Genomic DNA, 17,656 nt, shown 5'->3' with positions numbered 1-17,656 from the left:
GAAAATTCTTTTTTTTTTGCACTGTGCCTTTCAGAGGCAAAGTGTCAGTTTCTAAACATGTTACTCAAAAAAGGATCCCACCCCCCACCCCCGCCCCATTTGGCCCAAGTTTTTATGTCCAACTGGACCCAGGCTACTATTTATGATACATGGTATTATGTTAATCTTGTTTCTCCCTCCCTCCCTCCTTCTCTCTCTCTCTCTCTCTCTCTCTCTCTCTCTCTCTCTCGAGCATGTGACCACTTAGCACTATTAAAGTGTAAAAGGTCAAATTACTCTCGATGAGGTGAGCGGCACACACAAATTGAGGCAGACAAGCAGATTAAAACACATTGTTGTGATGATTTAAAAAGGCAGCGAAAAGCAGGTGGAACTAAGCTCCATTTGGTCCAGGTCTGGCGCAAATCAGAAGTAACCTTCGTTTCATTACCATTAGCCACTTTCAAGCTGAGTCGGGACTGAATGTGTGTCTCTACCACACGAACAAGGCAGCTCGGTGCAGCATTCAGAAGCAGGGGCTCTGGGAATGGAATGTGTGGATTCGTACCCTGGCTCTAGTTGACCAGCTGTGCGGTGCTGGCCAAGTTCCTTAACTTCTCTGTGCTCTTGTTTCCTTTCTGTAAAAGGGGGATAGCAATTGTGTGGATCGCGTAGGACTAATGTGAGAATGAAATGAATTAGCCCAAAAGGGCACATAGTGCACACTAGGGCGGAGGATGGGAGCAAGACAGGAGGGGGGCAGACAGGCTTCGGATGCAAAGCCTGTGCCAGTCCTGCCTTAGTGCTAAACATTTGGAGAAGTAGACACTTGATACCTTGTTTAATTCTTACAATTATCCTGTGAGGTACATTGTGTTACCCTCGTTTGCAGCACAGTTTGCCTTAGAGACATTAGGACGGGAAAAAAAAAAAAAAGGAGCAAAGAAATTACGGTTTAAAGTAGGGCAAAACAACGAATGATTTCAGGTTCTGTCAACAGTTTCACTCAAGATCAAAGCAAAAACTAGTAGGAGGTGATGCTTGCTTGCCCATCTAAGGCTGTGAAAATGCTGGCAGGGCTGGTTCCCGAAACACATCCCTGTTCTAGTCGCACAGCCTGACCACTGAGCCACTCCGTTTAGCCGTTAAACCTCTGAAGAATCCTGGTGAGAAGGGAGTTGTAACGTCCCCAGTTTATGGCTGGGGAAGTGAGCCACCTCAGGCAGCCAGCGAGCAACAGAGAAGTGCCTGGAACCCAGGTCCTTTGGTGACCGTGAGCACTGACCGTTGACCACAGATGGTCCCCTGCCCCACCCTTCGCGGATATAATGGCGTCAACAGTTCAGACCTTTGCACAGGCCATGGTGGTTTTCCAAGGCGGAACGCTCACATACTCTCAGTGTCAAGCTCAAGAAAACGCCACAGATGGGCTCCCACACACAGGTCACCCTGCTAGGGTACTTGGGTTGGGATGGGACAGTCAAGTCACCTCTTCACAGTCCCCTTTCCTCCTGGTGGTGGCTCTTTTTTTTTTTTTTTTTTTTAATTTTTTTAATGTTTATTTGAGAGACAGAGACAGAGTGTGAGCGGGGGAGGGACAGAGAGGGGGAGACACAGAATCCGAAGCGGGATCCAGGCTCCGAGCCTGTCAGCACAGAGCCCGACGTGGGGCTCGAACCCACGAACCGTGAGATCATGACTTGAGCCGAAGTCGGACGCTTAACCGACTGAGCCACGCAGGTGCCCCTCGGTGGCATCTTTTGGTGGCCTTTCCCACCAGTAGTCCTCATGGGGGGAACCATGTAAACGCATCAGAGACACGCTCATAATCTTGAGTCTGAAAAGAGGGTATTGAGGTATTGGGGTGCTGATCCCCTTTCCTCTCAATTACATATTTAGTAAGTAAATGGGATTCCATTGACTCTGATTCTAATCCCAAGGATTTCTCATGAGTCACATAAAATCTGAACCCGCCTGTGGAAATTCAAACAACTTTTGCTTATTCCTTACAGATGACTTTGAATCATTTGTAGAAATTGCTCAGTTGGGAAGCTTTAAATGAAAATATAAACTTTCTCAGCTTAAGTCTGTGTTTCATCCAGCGACAGTTTCGTTGTTTTGTTACCTCTTTCCCCCACCCTTCCTTGAGAGCAGGAAAGATTTTTTCCCCCATTATCACATGCACAGTGTCCAACACAGAACTGGCACATAATAGAAGTTAAACAAATGTTGGCTGGATGGATGAAGGCATAAATGGATGGCTGGAGGGACAGATGACAGATGGATGAACGGCAAGACAGACCCATAGATCTGTGGCCAGCTAGGTGGACAAGGCCACAGCATTGACAGTGCTGAATTGTGATACAGTTGTTAGCTACTTTCTCATGAGGACGTTGGTGGACTGAATGTTTGCTGAGCTAACCCGGCAGAAAATCTTAGCTATTGACTGGTTTTGAAAAAGACACGTAAGTAAGATCAGCTAGTTGCTTTTCCCTGCTGCCATTTAGTTGGCTTAATTTTTCAGCAATGATATGCATGTCAAATAGATATGATTAACATCCTTTGAAGGACTCCTGGCCCGGAAGCCACAGAACTGTCCAGACTAGAGTCTGTGCCATGGAGCTGGCACCTTTTCGGCCTCCAGCACGCCTCAATACCCTGTAAGAGGTGTCCCTGTGCTTCCGCACCAACTCAGAGTTCCCAGACCAAAGAACTCAATTTCTGCCCCTCCAAGGATGCCCTCCCCATCAGGAGAGGCAGAGAGCTTGCAAGAGTGAGCAGACTGGACAGACAGTCCACCGGGAGGGTTGTGGGTAATGCTTCACGTTCCTGTTAATAGTGGACTGGGACAGCAAACCTGTTAGAAGAAGCGACCTCTGTTCCTGCTGTTGTCCCGCTAATCTCCGTTAGACCTGCCAGTCAAGCCTTTGTCTGCTCTGCTCTCCACCCTGAGTCTGACATCCCTCTGGCAGGAGGGCGCTGGCCAGCTGCCCTATGGTTATTCCTGCTCTGCCACCGGCCCCACTCCCCGACCTGGCTTCTTGTTACTCAGGTCTATCTCTGGCCCAGATCCTGCTCAGTTCTGCCAAGGCCCAGCGTAGGATTGGTCAGTTCTAACTGATAGAATGTTCTGCATAGTAGCAGGCTGAAGTGTTCCTGATGATAATTCCATCTCTTGATTCTGTTTCCATCCCCTGGGGCAATACTGAAGACTCCCATCTTCTGCATGAGGCTCCTTCAGGGTTTTGAAGACAACTAACATGTCCCCTTAAGACTTCCCTCAAAGCTGACAGCTCCAGTTCTGGCAACGGTAGCTCCGAGTTTCACTTTCCAGACCTTCAGCATTCTAGACATTTTCTGGCATGACCAATGTACTCTGGAGAAGTCTTTTAAAAGACTGACCAACTGTCCCAGATTGAAGAAGACTAAGGAGATACGACAGGTAAGTGTGGTGGGGGAGCCCGGATTGGGTTCTGGGCCAGAGAAGGGAGTGTAGTGGGACACTGACTTAATTGACCTAATCGGATCTCTAAATTAGCTGGGGCTGGGGCGGGGAGGAGCGGCGCACAGGAGACATTTGCAAGAGAGCCAAGGCAGAAATGGGAGTGCTGGGGAGGGGTCTGGGCAGGTCAAGACACTGTTTGCCGCTCACACCTTGTTGTTCATCTGCTGGTTTATTTGCTGAGGCAGCACAGTGCCAGGCCTACAGCCCCTGCCTGATCTGCTTCAGCGTCTGTGACTGCTCGGCCTAGAAGGGCATCCTTGGGAAAGAACGCCCTGGGATCTCAAGGCTGCTCATTTTATATTTCATATATGCTGAGCGTTTTCCTTGGAAACCCTTCTTCTCCTGGCCGGTTCTCGGACCTCATTCCTTCTGTGTCTCAGTGCCGGCCGTGAATTATCTGGTTTTCCCAGCAGACGCTTGGATGACTTATATGAAAATCATTTTGGTCATTGGGAAGGAACTTGATTACTGAGTGAGTTATTACTGGTATATCCATATCTACGTGGTCTAAAATTGTGCGAACTTTTTGAGTAACCAGGTCATAGCGCTGTCTCCTTTTAAGCTGGGATCAACCGTAAATCTCCAGAAATTTTCCCATATGGGTTGTTCTCAATCCAGGTCTCCTTGCACAGTGGATTTTTGAACCTTAGCTTTACATTTTTCCCCATAAAATATCATCTTGGGACTTTCCACTCATCGTTCTGGCTAACGTGATTAATTTGGAATGCGGGATCTGACATCTGTCATGTTATCCCCTGCTGACCTTGTGTCACTTACATCTTTGATAAGAACACATCCAGTCCTGTCCAAGTGACAACACAGGCCGGAAGCATGCAATCTTCAGTGGGTCAGCATCAATCAATCGGTTGAACTGAGTGTTAGGCGGGCTAAAACCCCTTATGCTTGTAGTACCATCCAACTCACATCTCTCTCGTTTCTACGCAAAAATATTCTAAGGTGCTGTCAGTTCCGCATCTTCTTGGCCTATCAGAGCCCATAAGACAGCTGCTTGATAACCTGTAACTAGTATAACTTGCTTTACCAGACTGGAACTCACATCAGATTCCCCTCATTTATTTTCCAGGTTAATCTCTGGAATCCCCACGTGCCCAAATCAATTTGTTTCCGGGACTACCATAACAAAGCACCACGAACTTGGTGGCTTCGAACAATAAAAAGGTATCCTCTCACAGTTCAGGAGGCCAGAAGTCTGAAATCAAGGTGTGGGCAGGATTGGTTCCTCCTGGGGGCTCTGTGGGAAGATCTGTTCGAACGCTCCCAGTTTCTGGTGTTTCCCAGCAATCCTTGCCGTTCCTTGGCTTGTAGCTGTCTTACTACAGTTTCTGCCTCTGAGGTCGCCTGGCCTTCTTCCCTGGGTGTCTCTGTGCGTCCCTCTCTCGTCCTAGAAGAATACCAGTTGTGTTAGATTTAGGGCCTACCCTAATCCAGTATGACCTCACGTTAGTTACATCTATATGGACCTTATTTCCAAACAAGTTCACGTTCTGAGGTTTCAGACAGATGTGGGTTCAGGGGATGAGGGAGTGGGGTGGGAAACACCGTTCAACCCAGTGTACCAACTAAACAAAAATCTCTCTCTCCCTGCGGCCTGTGCGCGATTGTGCAGTCAGTGCAGTGCTCGGCGGAGGGAACCTGGCTCTCTCTCTGCCGCTGTCACCTGTACCGCTGTTAAGAACAGAAGGCCCCACCCAGCCCCTGCTGCACTAACGACGACAGTCTAGCCCTTAGCACAGGCCATCATGAGTCTTCCCCAGGGTCACGCTTACATAAGTATGTGCCACACTGGGCTCCTCCTCCAAATCCTCTCTGCTGGGGCAGCTGGGCCAGGAGGGTGCGTCAGCCACAGCTATGCTCTATGCTGGAAAACAATCAAGTCAACATTTGACACTTTCCCTCCCTCCCTGGTTAGTCGTCTCCTGGGTGGTGGACAGCTCTGGGCCTTCTGGTCAGGTATGACCATTTCAGCACATTAGAGAACATCCAGTAGTACTTAGCCTCAAACCCAAAGGCATCAGTCCTGATCCTTTTTCTCCCAGGCTCCTTGCACCTGTATAAATTTGTCCAATTGCCTCTGGCCACCAGCTATTCATACCAAGGAACATGGAAGAGAACGGCCTCTGTCAAGCCATACAACCGGGGAAAGCGTTCAGTTATATCCTGTTCTCAGGATAATGGTGCTGGCTGCCTACGTTTATACGACTGAAGGGTACCATTCTTGAGATTGTTCTAGGAACAAAGACTTCCTCCAAGGTGATTTGCTGCCTCCACCCTCCTGGCTGGTGACTTTGAAATGGTGGCTTGTCGAGGTAGAAGGATCTAAACTTCCACTTTCTAGACACCCCATCACACATCCAGTACATATTTGTGCCATGAATCAACGTAAAGTTTGGAAATCAGAAGTAATTAAACTTACCCGAATGCACATGTTTTTCCTTTTTTGAAAACTGAGAAACATCTCATGTTTCCCTGGCTATTGGCTCCTTTCCCAAATTTCTCAGAATTCATGGACAGCGGCTCTGTAATCTTATCTACAAGCTCTGATGGGATTCATCCAAAGCCGGCGCTCATGTAATGTGGCCAGATGTTCCCACACCTCTTCTCTGATCTTGGGCTTGATATTCTTCTTCTGGAATTTGCCTTTTATACTTTCTGGTTTGAGCGTTACTATTCTGGAGGGAGAAAAACATTATGCATTAAAAATTATGCCCTTTCCGCTAAGTGTGGGGCCTGGCTCTTCCTTGTCATTTTTCTTGTTCCAAATAATTTTCTAAAACAGTCTTTCTGTGGCCTCAGCCATTGGTTTAGGGCTCAGCTCATTTTACGCATTAGTATGCCTGACACCAGTCTTGCAGGTTTGTGCTTTTTGGCATTTGTATTTGGCCCTCTGCCCCCTCCCACTGTTATACACTCTCTTCGAAACGCTGGACTCGCTCTGTACTCTCCGTTGTTTCTTTAGATGATCCCTCCTCCTCTCTACCTTTCTCCGTGATGTCATCGGTTTATTCCTCACTCCACAAATATTTGCGCAGTACCTGCCATGCGTTAGGCACAGCGCCGGGCACTACTGTTAAACCAGGGAACAAAGCCAGACACGGCACCTGCTCTTACAGATTCAGGGAAACAGATAGTATTCAAATAATGGAGCAAATAGTATAAAATTGCAACTGTGATAACCGCGAAGAAAAAGAGGTACATAGGATTTTGAGGTTTTTTTAAATCTAGTCTGAGATGCGAAAAGGGATCATTCAGTTAAGATCTAAAAGACGAGGAGGAAGTGTTTATTGAGGTCAAAAAGGGAGAAGAAAACAATCCAATTAAAAAAGGTGCAAACGATCTGAACAGACATAGATATACAAAGTAGGTATACAGATGGTAAATAACATATGAAAAGATGTTCAACATCATAGTCATTAGGAAATTGCAAAGTAAAACAACAATGCCATACCACTACACACCCATTAGAATGGCCAAATCCAAAACACGGATAACGCCAAATGCTGATGAAGATATGGAGCAGCAGGAGCTCTCCTTCACCACTAGTGGGAATGCAAAATGGTACCACCACTTGAGAAGAAAGTTGGGCAGTTTCTTTTTTTTTTTTTTTTTAATTAATTAATTTATTTTTTTTATAACGTTTTTATTTATTTTTGAGACAGAGAGAGAGCATGAACAGGGGAGGGGCAGAGAGAGAGAGGGAGACACAGAATCTGAAACAGGCTCCAGGCTCTGAGCAGTCAGCACAGAGCCCGACGCGGGGCTCGAACTCACGGACCGTGAGATCATGACCTGAGCCGAAGTCGGACACTTAACCGACCAAGCCACCCAGGCGCCCCGGGCAGTTTCTTAAAGAACTACAAATACTCTTACCACAGAATCCAACAGTTATTTGGTATTTGCCCAAATGAGCTGAAGACTCTGTCCACACACACACACACACACACACACACACACAATGTTTATAGCAGCTTTATTCATAATTGCTAAAGCTTGGAAGCAACCAAGATGCCCTTCAGTAGGTGAATGGATACATAACCTGTGGTATGTCCATACAATGGAATACTATTCAGCACTAAAAAGAAATGAGAGCCAAGCCATGAAAAGACATGGAAGGGGGAACCTTATAAAAGCATATTGCTAAGTGAAAGATGTCGTAGACTCTGGGTCTAAAGTTCTCTCTTGTCTAGCAAAAGAGCGGGACGCAGGATTGAAAGAGAGAGATGGCTAACGTCTGGGAAAAGACAAGAGCCCCGAATAAGGGTCCTTGCCCGGTATTTATTCAGATCAGAAGCCTTACAAACGTGATGGGCATGTACAAAGGGACAAAGAAACTGGGAACATTAACTTGGGGACGTGAGGGAAAAGGGGTTTTTGAAGATATACAGTGTTTGGGGTTTGGGTCAATATAAAACAAAATCCGGGTGCCAGGCAGATGGGTGGATGGCTGTTAATGGCAGATAGGAGGTTCTGGACCTGTTTCCCTTAGCCTAGGGGATGAGACAGGTAGGGGGAATAACCTCAGGGTTGACAAGGCACCTTTTCTTTTGTTAACCCTCTCTGCTCTGGGCTGCTTTGCCTGCAGCAAAGCGGTCCATAGTCCAATTCACCAAGTTACCTAACCTGGCCCTCTCCTCCTGTGAAAGCAGCTTTTCTGCCATAGTACTAAATTGGGGGTGCTTTCACCCTGAACATCTTAATCTTGTTTATTTCATATTCCTGTGTACTGGGCACCTTTGCACTGTTCCTAGTTTAGGCCTTTGCCTCTCCCTCTCTATTCTGGGAGCTCTGCACCCCCTCCCTATTTTGGGGTGCCTTTGCACCTCTCTATTCTTGGCAGCTTTGCACCTCCCTATTCTTGGGGTGTCAATCTGGTTTACCCAAACTCAGGTGTAAGCATTTTACGACTTTGTATTTCTTTATGCCTTGTTAACTCATTGGTGTAAACCCAGGGGATTCCTAAGCTCATCCCCCACAGTTCCCCCTTTTTGTTTTGTTTTGTTTGTTTGTTTTTCGTTTTTAGCTTCGTGTTCAAGGACCCTCATGATGAGTTCCTGGTCCTTCTTTTGCTTTTGGATGGCTTGGAGGGTGATTCTGCAAAGACATAAAAAGAGACACAGTAAAGGCATTTTGCTTCCCAAAGTTATCCAGAATTTGAGATGGGTGCTAGCTGTAAGTGAGAAAGGATTTTAGGTTGTGCCACATTTCCCAGGAATCAATCCATTCATTTTTTAAGCAGATCCTCTGCATATTGTAGCTGTTGGTGCAATGTCACATCTAAATCTTCTATATCTTCAGAGAGGTGGGAAGAGAAGACACTGTGAAGGTGTGTCTGGACAGCATCCCAAGCTTGGGAGTGATTATAAGGAATTCCAGTCATGCAGATATGCTGGTAGTTAGGGTCACAGGGCAGTTTAGAGGGGAGGAACAAGGCCTCCTGTTTCTTTCCAAAAGTTTCACTGCAGCCTCAAGAGCTTTGAGGAGGGCCAAAACTTGTCTATCAATAGAAATTTGGGTTATAAATTTTTTGGTAGTGTTGACCATAAATTTATTAAGGACATGGGCTGTCTGGATAGTATGATGCAGGCTGATTTCAGCTACAGTAGCAGAGGCGATAACACCGACTGCTGCAAGGATGCCCATGATTAACAGGCTAACAAGTCTGTTTTGCCTTGCAGCAGAGTACCAGTGCCGAACAAGCTTGGAAAGTGAGCCTAGTCCTGATGGATGCCTATAGGGTTCAGAGCTATTAACAGGAACCCAGGTTGAGATGTGCTAAGTACTAACAAGGAGGAGATGCTTAATTGGGTGATGTTATTATTACTTATGCAGGACATAAACCAACCCTGAGTGGTAGAGATATTATAATTATTTCCTAGTTGTCGGATCTGTAAGGTGGAGGTAGCAAAGAGAACGTAGGGAGAAGGGACACAAATAGTGGTCCATGTGAATTAGTTATTGTACAGGGAGGTCCCAGTTAGGTTAGCATGTTGCTTTACATGAATCTCACAGTGGCTAATACTAGGAGGGAAGAAGGGAAGACTTAGCTTCCAAAGATTAACAAGCCAAGGTCCTTTTAATTTCCCTTTACATGCAGAAATTATAGGGCCAGACAAACCTCCATCTTTCCAAAAAATATTCTCCCTACTAGGCTGGCCAAGGGATATGGTCTTACTAGAATATTTTGTTTCAAGATGTCCTCAAGGACCCCTGTCAGTAATAGTCCAATTTCCCCAGTGAAGATGATGCTCAGTCTCTCCATAACAGGTTGTCCCAGGAAATTTATTACAGGGGTGGCCTGGCTTTTGAGACCAGAGCAAGCTATAACATTAGGAGTGCGAGATATGTTTGTTTTTTGAGGTATATCAAAGCGTGTGGCTGAGAAAAAGGTAAAATTGACTGGCCTCGTAGAGGTTTTGGGTTGATTTTTAGTTGGAGACCAGCAGATAAGTTGCTAAGTTTAGAAACACACATAGGAGGTGCTTGAGTAAGCCACCATTGAGGTCTTGGCATATAAAGCCAATGCTCTTGTTCAGTTTGGAAGGGCGGGTTAAGACTGGCTCCTCCTGTGAACTCTGTCATTACTGCTAATAGGAAAATCCCAGGCTAGGAGTGTTAAGCTATCAAATATAGATGGGTTAAGGAGATGAGCCCAATATGAATATTGAGCTTGGCCTGGACAAATGAAGCCAAGAAGAATCAGGGTTACACATAGAGAATTTTTGTTAATGGCAGACATCATGGCCATCAGATGTGAATTGGGGGTATATGCAATATCATTGTGTTGTAAGAGGATGCCGGCCTGGTTAGACAGGCATTGAAGGCTTCCCCGTGTTCTATCAGGGACAAGGACTTGCGATTGTGGAGTGGCCTCAGGATGAGGAGTCCATGAAGAGGCTTCCATCTTGTAAAAAAGGGGGCTGGTAGCCACTCAGAGTCATTCTCTGGAAGTTCTGGTTCATTGGAAGATATCCCGGGGGTCTCCATTATGCCATGGTAAGGCTTCACCAAACGAGAAGGAACACACAGAAGTCCAGAATCTGAAAAGACACAAGCAAATCCTCAACCCCAGGTGGAAAGTTGAGTGGGCCCAGTCTGGTTAGGCCCCTCCTTGGGGGTTTTGCATAGCACCATAGGGTGAGAGGGTTTATGTGATTTTGAAGAATGTCACTCAGCTGCAGTTAGTCCTTGAGGATTAAGATTTGAAAAGTGAAGAGTAATCCTAGCACTATCAAGAAGGAGCTGAGGTTGTAATGCAGACAGCCAGGGGTATCTCCCCCTTTTTGTTTTTTTAACATGTTTTTGGGCGTAATAGATGCTCATTTTACAATTGCTTGGCCTTGTGGATTACAAGGAATGGGTAATATCAACCAAGGCTTAAGTAAAACAACTTAAAAAGGCGTGTTTTCTTGTTGTTTTACCCTTTTTGTTAAAATTATATATTTACTTATTTATTTATTATCATCAACAAAAATATATTATTTTTTCTGTGGTTGTTGTAGGATGCTCTAATTTTTTTTTTGCTCAGCGGTAACTTACACATTGATCATTGGCATTTGAGGGAGGGGGTTGAAGGGCCAAAGTCAAGGTCTATTCCCCTGTCTTTTTTAGTTATGTCCACATAAATATGTTTTAGCCATGTGGATATCCATTTGAGCATACAGTGGGCTAAGTTTAGTAAAATGGCTCCCATGTATCTTAGTAAAAGCCCTTTCTATATTATCCATCCCTCATATGGCAGAGGCATCCATTCTTTTGCCAAACAGGAACAACATAAATGTGGAGGATTTTGAAGGCTGGCACCAAGAGTATTGGCATTAATTTCCCAGTCTTTGGATCAAAGGACGAGGAAACCCAGGATTTCCCATTTAAATCCTGGGAAGTTTGTGAAAACCTTAGGAAGTTATCATAAAGCACATCCTAAATAGGATTACAGATCATTACAAATCTTGAAACTTTATTTATTTAACCAACGTGGCAATAAAAGATCCTAAAGGTGAATGTATAGCATTATACAGTTGTTAGCAAAACCTAGTTCCTTTAACGTTGAGAAGTTTTACCTAAGCAATCAAAGACCTGATAAAGAAGAAACCTAAAGCTTTGGTTTTTTGGCAAAAAGAAAAAAACCTTCGTTTACATTGTGTTATCAAGAGCAGAACAGTCCAAGAAAGCTTTGTTTTTTGAACAGAGAGAAAAGCAGAATTTCAACCTTATGTCAGTGTATTTATAAAATTCCATTCATCTCGACCTTAGCAGAATAAAGTCTTATAATTTAAAAGACATGCCTATCTTAATAATATTTTATCTGTGTCCCCTTAAAAGTTTACCACTGTTAATTTCCCCCATGGAACCACTGAAGAAATTTAAAGTTTAAGGGGGTGTTTTTTGCCTTTTGACAGCCTGGGGAGGAGGAGTGCTGTCTGAGGCATTGATGAGTCAGATATGCAGGCCGCAATCCAGGCGGTTCAGAAACCAGAGGTTGGGGGGGGCGGGGGGGGGCGGCCCGCGCGGGTAGAGAAGGCCAAAAAGGTGAGGAACCGCCTGGAGGCCTGAAGGCAGACAGAGGCACAGAGGGCAGAGAAAAAAGTTCACATGGTCCTAAAGCCTGTCAGCTCAGATAGATGAGCAGATATCGACTTTTGCTTTGTTTTGTATTTGTTTTGTTTTGGTTTTGTTTTCCACTAGCGGAATTAGGCAGTCCATGTCCGGACAGAAGACAGGGAGGTTCCCCGAAACAAAAGGAGTTTCAGCAGCTGCTTGGGAATATTCCTTAAAATCTTTGTCCCGAGGTAGACTAGCCAGAGAGAGTTGGCTCTAATCATCATAGTTATTAATCCAGGAAATGAGTGAGGGAGAAGCCCTCACATATAGTCAGAGTAACCAGAGTGTATTGGGAGAAACAGTGAGATAGAGAGAGTTAGAGTCCCCTGTATTAGAGATGGCCTCTGTAAAATACACCGCACTATTTCAGTGCATTGATTTACTGACAATGATTGGAAGCTGGGCTCGCTGCCTTGGTTGGGAATACTGCCCTGCATCAGTTGTTTAAAAGACACTGGAATAGCAGCAGCAAAGTTCTGCACAGCACTAGTCACGTAAGCAGCATGAAACTCTTGGGCACAGACCGCATACTGGGCTGGGGTCCGAATGATGTTCTTAAGAGAGCCCAGTCCCAGGCACACATGGAATGAGTGCCACGCATATTTTCTAAAATACCTATTGTAAAAAGGCTGGGATGGACATACAGCCTAATTGATTTTTGCAATTCTTTTAGTATTGGAAAGAGCAGGCCTTCATGGCCACATTGCTCATTTTTTCTGACAACAGGAAACAGCTGGAAATTACTGGCCTTATGGACTTTTTCAATATACTTTTGCATTGGGGTGAGGACTTTATCAGGGTAGGTCAGTGAGGTTTTCAGAGGCTCCATACCGTCCCACCCTTTTGGGGGAGGAGGAGTATCTTCTGGCTGTAAAGGAGCCAGAGGCACAATCTGAGTATAGGGGGAGTGAGGTTTTTCCTCCTTTTTAGATAACTTTACGTCTTCTGTCTTCCTGTCTTCTTCTTCCTATGCATTGTCCAAGCTCAAGGGGGGAAGGGCAGTGCGGACAATGGACCAGGTGAGGATTACTTTGGGGGGACATTAGCCCCTTTAGAATGCCTGGCCTTCATTATTTTTTCTACTCCTTCCCACACTTCAAGATCATAAGTTCCTTGTTCTGGGGACCAAGGGCAATTTTATTGGATAGCCAATAATCTAAGGAGAGCCATATAATTTACAGCAGTCCCTGTTGCCTCTCCTAGGGACTGAAGAATTCAAATATAGCGCTTTTATCCAGGGGGAGGGAGTTTCCCATGATAGATCTCTCAAAAAGTTCCGCAGCAGCGAATCCTAATATAGTTTCGCTTTGTCCCTTACCTGGTCAGGTAAAGACTGTACCTGGTGCATTTTTTTCTTTTATTCTTTCTTGGAGCTCCTTGATCGTTGCGCAGCGTCCTGCAGTCCTTGTGTCGCACTGCCTGGCCACATGGGCTCCTTGTCACGTTGGCCCATAGTCCCCCTTTCTTTCTATCACGTCAGGGTCACCATCTGTCGTAGACTCTGGGTCTAAAGTTCTCTCTTGTCTAGCAAAAGAACGGGACGCAAGATTGAAAGCGAGAGAGGCTAATGTCTGGGAAAAGACAAGAGCCCCGAATAAGGGTCCTTGCCCGGTATTTATTCAGATCAGAAGCCTTACAAACGTGATGGGCATGTACAAAGGGACAAAGAAACTGGGAACGTTAACTTGGGGATGTGAGGGAAAAGGGGTTTTTGAAGATATACAGTGTTTGGGGTTTGGGTCAATATAAAACAAAATCTGGGTGCCAGGCAGATGGGTGGATGGCTGTTAATGGCAGATAGGAGGTTCTGGACCTGTTTCCCTTAGCCTAGGGGATGAGACAGGTAGGGGGAATAACCTCAGGGTTGACAAGGCACCTTTTCTTTTGTTAACCCTCTCTGCTCTGGGCTGCTTTGCCTGCAGCAAAGCGGTCCATAGTCCAATTCACCAAGTTACCTAACCTGGCCCTCTCCTCCTGTGAAAGCAGCTTTTCTGCCATAGTACTAAATTGGGGGTGCTTTCACCCTGAACATCTTAATCTTGTTTATTTCATATTCCTGTGTACTGGGCACCTTTGCACTGTTCCTAGTTTAGGCCTTTGCCTCTCCCTCTCTATTCTGGGAGCTCTGCACCCCCTCCCTATTTTGGGGTGCCTTTGCACCTCTCTATTCTTGGCAGCTTTGCACCTCCCTATTCTTGGGGTGTCAATCTGGCTTACCCAAACTCAGGTGTAAGCATTTTACGACTTTGTATTTCTTTATGCCTTGTTAACTCATTGGTGTAAACTCGGGGGATTATTAAGCTTATCTCCCACAGGAAGATGCCCACCTGAAAAAGTCATATACTATATTCTATGAACCCAACTGTATGACATTCTGGAAAAGGTAAAACTATGGAAACAGCAAAAAATATGTATCAGTGGTTGCTAAGCATTTAGGGAGAAGGAAGGATGAATAGATAGAACATGGGGGATTTTTAGGGCAGTGAAACTATTCTGTATGACACTCTAAGACTGTATATTTGTAATAATACATTTGTCCAAACCTATAGAATGTACAACACAAAGAGTGAACCATAATGTAAAACTATAGACTTTGGCTAGTAATGGTGTGTCAATGTTGATTCATGGCTTGTAACAAATGTACCACATTTGGGATGTTGGTAGTAGAGGCAGCTGTGTGTGTGTGTGTGTGTGTGTGTGTGTGTGTGGTGGGGAGGGACAGAATATATGGGCATTCTCTGTACTCGTTGCTCAGTTTTGCTGTGAGCCTTAAACTTCTCTAAAAAATAAAGTTGGTTACTTTTTAAAGGCAAGGAGGGGGAGTATTCCAGGAAGAAACTAGCACATACAAAGGCCCTGTGGCACAGGGAAGTTTGAGGATTGTGTGGGCCTGAAGGAAGGCCATCGTGGGTAGAGAGAATCAGACAGGGCTGGTGGACCTGCTGGAGCTGGAGAAACAGGTGATGGCACAACTTTGCAGGGCCTCGTGGGCTATTAAAGCTGTTTTTCTTTATTCTGAAAACACTGGGGAGCCATTGAGTGGTGTGGGTGGAGGTGGGGTAGGGACAGCAAGAACATGATCAGATTTGTATTTCAAAACAATCACTCTGGCTACAGTGTAGAGAGTACAGAACGCATTGGAACTCTGGCAGGGGCAGAGTTGTCATGAGGAGGCCCGTCGGCAAGCTGAAACTTCAGTCCAGCTGAAAAATAAAGGTAGCCCAAGCAAGAATGGGTGATGTGGGGTTGGGAAGAAAGGCCAAAGCAAATTTAGGATGTCATATGGACAGTCCTTGGAAGGGGATGAAACATACGAAGGAGGGGAGAGAGGGGCCAAGCATGCTTCCTTGATTAATCCATGATTGTATAATGGGAATTTTACTCGTGGGGATTTATGTGCCTCTTTAGCCATACTCTCCTTTGAACTTTCTGACTCATGAAAATTTCCCAACTGGTTGAAATCTGCTTTCCTTAAGTGAAGTGAACCTCATGAAATATGTCCTATGAGCCCAAGTCCCTGTTGTACCATAAAGGGCTCCCTGATATCACTTCTACATTGTAAACCAGTATTGATACATGTTTTAGAATTAGGTCCAACCACGCATCTCACCCTGTCTCTTCTACTTTCAGAGGATTGAGTTCATAAAGCAAATTAAACATTTTTGGGTCATCCACAGGAAGCGTGGTCACCTACAAATACAGTACTTGCCCCAAACCAGGAGCTCTTCTGAGTGGATCATTAGCTCACTGACTCCCCTCCCCCAGCAGCTCAGCGCAGAAGTTACAATTATGATCTTCATTTTACAGTTGGGAAGACTGAGACACAGAGATGTTAAATAATTTGCTGTGTTCGCACAGCCAGGATTTGAACTCTGGCTGTGGGGTCCTTGCTCTTAACCATTACTTGAATTGTCTCTCAAATGAGGTTCTTTCTTTTGAATTTTTCAAACTAGTCCTAGAGAGAGAAATCTTTTTGTCTGTTGGGTCTCAGAAGTGGAGGATGGAACACTGCAGGGGCCTATTCCATGGGGAAAAGAACAAAGCTGACCTGCAGGGTAATCTGAAATGAGGGATGGGGAGGGACAGAAAGATAAAAAGAGAGAGTTAGGCAAAGATTGGCCAGAAAAAGAGAGATCTAAAATGTCGGCAGGAGGGTACCTTGGTGGCTCAGTAGGTTAAATGTCCAACTCTTGATTTCCGCTCAGGTCATGATCTCAGGGTCATGAGATAGAGCCCTGAGTTGGGTTCCTCTTGGGGTGTGGGGCCTGCTTGAAATTCTCTCTCCCTCTGCCCCTCCCCTACTTACATGTGTGTGTTTATGTGTGTATGTGGGTGTGCGCTTATGCTCGCTCTCTCTCTCTCTCAAAAATAAATAAATAAATAAATAAATAAAGTCTGCAGGAAACCACTGTGGCCAAAATATGCAAAGCGGCCAACACCATCATCTCTCAAGGACAGTTGGCCCTTTTCCTGATAGTCAGAAGGTGAATGTCAATTTGCTGCAAGGCATGAGGAAAACAAAAGATAGACATCTGTTTCCTGAGACATAGGGCTAAAAGCCAGGTAACTGGGGAGCTGGAGTCGCCTTGAAGAGTTTGGTGAAGACAGACAGGCAGGAGTCATAGCTAGACGTTGTCTGACACGATGGTTCTTAACCAAGAGTGCATAGCTGGCCTCCAGGGGGAATGCTTTAAAAGTCTTGCACCAGCCCTACAGAATCTCTTGGAATGGGGTTGGTCCCAGGCAACCCCAGCTTCTCAGATGATTCTGGCAAGAGACCTCAGTTAAGACCTGTTTATCTGAAGACATAGAGCTGATGCTCATAAGAGTCTCCATGTGAAATATTTACCAAGTGCTTAGGAGATAAAAGGGAAATCCTTGAACATGGAAGTCAACAGCGGGGAGTCGGGGGGTGGGGGTGCTGGAATTAATTTGACCCGAAGAAACTTGGGCTATTGGCCTTCAACTTTTCCATCTGATTCCACATGGGTCAACTGTGTTTCATGAGGCAGATATGGCCTGGTACCATCTTGGCACGGACTGAAGAATAAGACCAGGGAAAGTGGGTCTCCCCACAGGAAAGGCTTGGGTCCCACATTCCTCAACACCTACCTTCACCAGGAGCATGGGAATTGACCACCACACACTCAGGTGTTGAACTGCAGCTTCTGAACCGAGCATGACTATTATTGGAATGATTATAGATGGTTTGAAGAATAAACAGTTAAAATGGTGTTTTGTCAGTTACCATTCTATCAACACTCCCTGCTCAAGTGTAGAATTCTTTTTGTCTAAGACTAAAAACACTCCTCTCAAGACTAGCTCAGGCAAAAATGAAAGGACTTTGCAAAGGGAGTTGGCAGTCCTGTCCCACAATAGATGCACTAAAACTATATAAAAAGGGCAGCAAAGGGAAATATGGGATTTGATTTCATGGTTATCTTGAATAGGGAGAGTTGCAGAGAGGGTGTGTTGAAGGGGTGGGTATGCTTAGGGTTGCTTTTGTTTTCAGCATTAGGTTTGGGGGCACTTATTCCATTATTAAAATAACCAGCA

General features: G+C 45.3%; 1 long non-coding RNA gene across 1 annotated transcript; it reads left to right on the top strand.

Moving 5' to 3' along the window:
* Positions 1–3,179: 3,179 nt before the first annotated feature.
* Positions 3,180–4,679, top strand: LOC131493324 (uncharacterized). Its single transcript, XR_009252566.1, has 2 exons — positions 3,180–3,421; positions 4,569–4,679. It is a non-coding gene; the product is annotated as an uncharacterized LOC131493324 (long non-coding RNA).
* Positions 4,680–17,656: the final 12,977 nt, after the last annotated feature.

Source organism: Neofelis nebulosa, chromosome 2, assembly GCF_028018385.1.
Source record: "Neofelis nebulosa isolate mNeoNeb1 chromosome 2, mNeoNeb1.pri, whole genome shotgun sequence".
Classification (NCBI taxonomy): domain Eukaryota; kingdom Metazoa; phylum Chordata; class Mammalia; order Carnivora; family Felidae; genus Neofelis; species Neofelis nebulosa.
Note: the sequence above shows the minus strand (reverse complement) of the source record. Positions and strands in the feature narration are given on the sequence as shown.